Consider the following 2848-nt stretch of genomic DNA (forward strand, 5'->3'; position numbering starts at 1 on the left):
TAATATATTCACAGTCCTGCAGACTTCTATAATTAACAATAGTTAAGTCTCAAATGTCTAAGTTTTGCTCCAAGTGCTGGTTCTTGATTCATTTCGGTTCAAATACATGTGAATAAATATTACAAAATGTTTTCAAAGAAATATGTGTTGAATATGTATCAAAAACAGATTTTACTCAGTTTGTCAATAATGTCATCTCTACTAATAAGGTAACAACTGATTGGTTCTCACAGAGGAAACTACACTGCAAACAAGATGCAGAGGAAGGAACAGAAGAAGACACAGAGGAAAAGTGTACCATCTGTTTGTCTATATTGGAGGAAGGTGAAGATGTCAGGTAAATAACACTGAATATCAGAATGTGATGTTAAATGTTCTGGCTTCGACACCACAGTCAAATATGGCACACTTGCAGGACTACCTGGGTGAACAGTTACCATTAAATAGTCTGTTGTTGAACTAATGAAATAAAACAAGTTGCAACTGAAAACACACATTGTTAAGTCTGCCTTGTCTTTAGGTAGAATGTAGGTTATTTTATTACGGTCTTTCATAAGTTGACTGCCTGTGTTATGAGCCCAAGCTGATACCTTGAATTAATCACAGCTGTCACTTTTAGTTTTTCTGGACTGGAGTTGTGCTACTTAAGCTATAACAGATTTAAGTCAGCCTAATACAGTGGAATCCAGTTGATACTTGACTTCATTGCCCATATCCATTTCTTGTTGGAACTAGACAGAGTGAAGGTTCAACTGGAAAGGCTGTGAAACTTTTGGGAAAGCATGGACCTGCAGAAAGAACAGCCCTGAGTAGCAAAAGCCAGGTTGTGTTTTTCCAGTGTGTGTGTGGATGTGGAAATGCTGCACTAACACCCATGTTTCTCTGTTCTGCTGACAGGCGCCTTCCGTGTATGCACCTTTTCCACCAAGTCTGTGTAGATCAGTGGTTGATTACTAACAAGAAGTGCCCCATTTGCAGAGTGGACATTGAGGCTCAGCTGCCCAGTGAAAGTTGACACTGCTTTCCAGAACTCTTGTCCTCCCGCTCGCTCCCTCTCATCCCTCCTGGTACTGCAGTCAACCAAAGATGGCACGACTTACCTGCGCAGATTTGGAACATTGAACCTTAGAGTGCTGGCTCTGCTACATGGTACAACTAATGCTAGACCTACAGTTTATTGTAGAAGACAGTTGAGTTTCTTTCAGTGTATTTATAATTTTTTCTAAATTTATTTTTTTTTTTTTTAGGTTTTACATTTTTTTTCTTTCAATTCATTACTGTATTTTTGCATGGTTCCTTGTATTGCATTTGTTTGCACATATTATGGGCTTTGTGACCCCAAACTTGCAGGCAAGATTAGCTGCTTTAGTAAGTAGAATTGTGTGGTCTCTTTCTTTTGGTTTGTTTTATGTAGTATCAAGCTTTGAAAGTATGATTTCACTCATTACTAACCTCGAATTCCTTAATTTAATCAATCATATATTTTAGTTTAAATGTATAAAGATCATCTAGAAAAGGATAATATTATGTATTGAGACATTCCTTAATTAGGAAAAAATGGCTGCTGTATATTTACAATATCAGTTCTGAGTCAAATAACATCCTTAATACTGGGAACAGAATATGGACTATATTCAGTTTGACTGATACATATAGCATACTCATCACCAGAGTTTTTGTCTGATCAGATTTTTGTGTTTGTTTCTAAAATTTCAGCACAATGCAGATATATTTGAATGTCAATATTAAACATTTAGACTGCTGTTCAGATTGTATTTATCATTTTCTTCTATGTCTAGAAATTTGAATCCCTAACTTAAATATATGCTGCTGTGAAACAGCTCTAGTGAACACTAAATGTTGATTTCAGTTAGCTGGATTGTAGATACTTGCAGATTGAAAGACTTATTAGGGAAATGGAAAAGAAGCTTAGAATCTGTTTGGTCTTCTGCTAACTTAAGTTGAAGTATCTGCGCACATTGAGGGTTGTTTTTTTTTCCTTTTGTTTTTGTTTTTGTTTTTTTTTCCTTTTTGTTGTTGTTGCTGTTTGGGTTTTGTTGTTGGTTTGTGGTTTTTTTTAATATAAAACCATTCAGTAAGGACTTAAAGCTGCAGGGTTTTTGTTTGGGTTTATATACATGCATTCATAGAATTTCTAAGGATTCCAGGCGTGTCTTGGGATTTTTATTAGATTTAAAGTTAATAAAGTTAGCTAAATCCACTTGTCTCTTGTTTTTATTTTTCATTAGTAAATTGAAAGCCTGTAAATTTCTGTAGAAACTGAGACACAAATTATGTGGTTACCTAGTTTTTGCCTTGATCATAGATTCCCTCTTTATAAATTACCAACAGTCCATCACTGATTGAAGTATTTTCTATAGTTAAGATTTGCTGCATAATATAGTATATAGAATTAAGTTATAATGTACTAACGTTTTGCCTTTGGAGGAGGTTTTAATCCACTTCAGGATCCAAGTTGCTCATCAACATTCTTTCACATATAATAGATTATAGTTTATTTAAATGTGCTCAGCATTGCAAAATGCAAATGTGCAAAAACATTGGGACAGTATTTACTGTCACTTTGGAAAAGATGTTCCTCGGGGATCATAGATAAATCAGCTTGCATTAAGCCACCTGCTTTGTAAGTGGATTGAATATTAAATACTTTCAGTTTCTCTTGTCTTTGTCTTTCATAATCAGATGATGTGTACAATGGTTTACAGTAAATCTAGAAGACGAACTGTTATGTTTACACTAAAAAACATTTATAAATATTACCGTATCTAATTTGATGCCTGTTTCTGTGTGGTTCAAGCAGCTTCCTTTTTTTTTTTTTTTTTTTTTT

At 34.5% G+C, this 2848-nt stretch overlaps 1 long non-coding RNA gene across 1 annotated transcript; it reads left to right on the top strand.

Moving 5' to 3' along the window:
• The first annotated feature begins 54 nt into the window (after window positions 1-54).
• On the top strand, window positions 55-2683 carry LOC108491869. The gene is made up of 2 exons (XR_001872953.1): window positions 55-337; window positions 898-2683. It is a non-coding gene; the product is annotated as an uncharacterized LOC108491869 (long non-coding RNA).
• The last annotated feature ends 165 nt before the right edge of the window (window positions 2684-2848 follow it).

The sequence above is a fragment of the Lepidothrix coronata genome, unplaced genomic scaffold, assembly GCF_001604755.1.
Source record: "Lepidothrix coronata isolate B3197 unplaced genomic scaffold, Lepidothrix_coronata-1.0 Scaffold2162, whole genome shotgun sequence".
Lineage (NCBI taxonomy): Eukaryota > Metazoa > Chordata > Aves > Passeriformes > Pipridae > Lepidothrix > Lepidothrix coronata.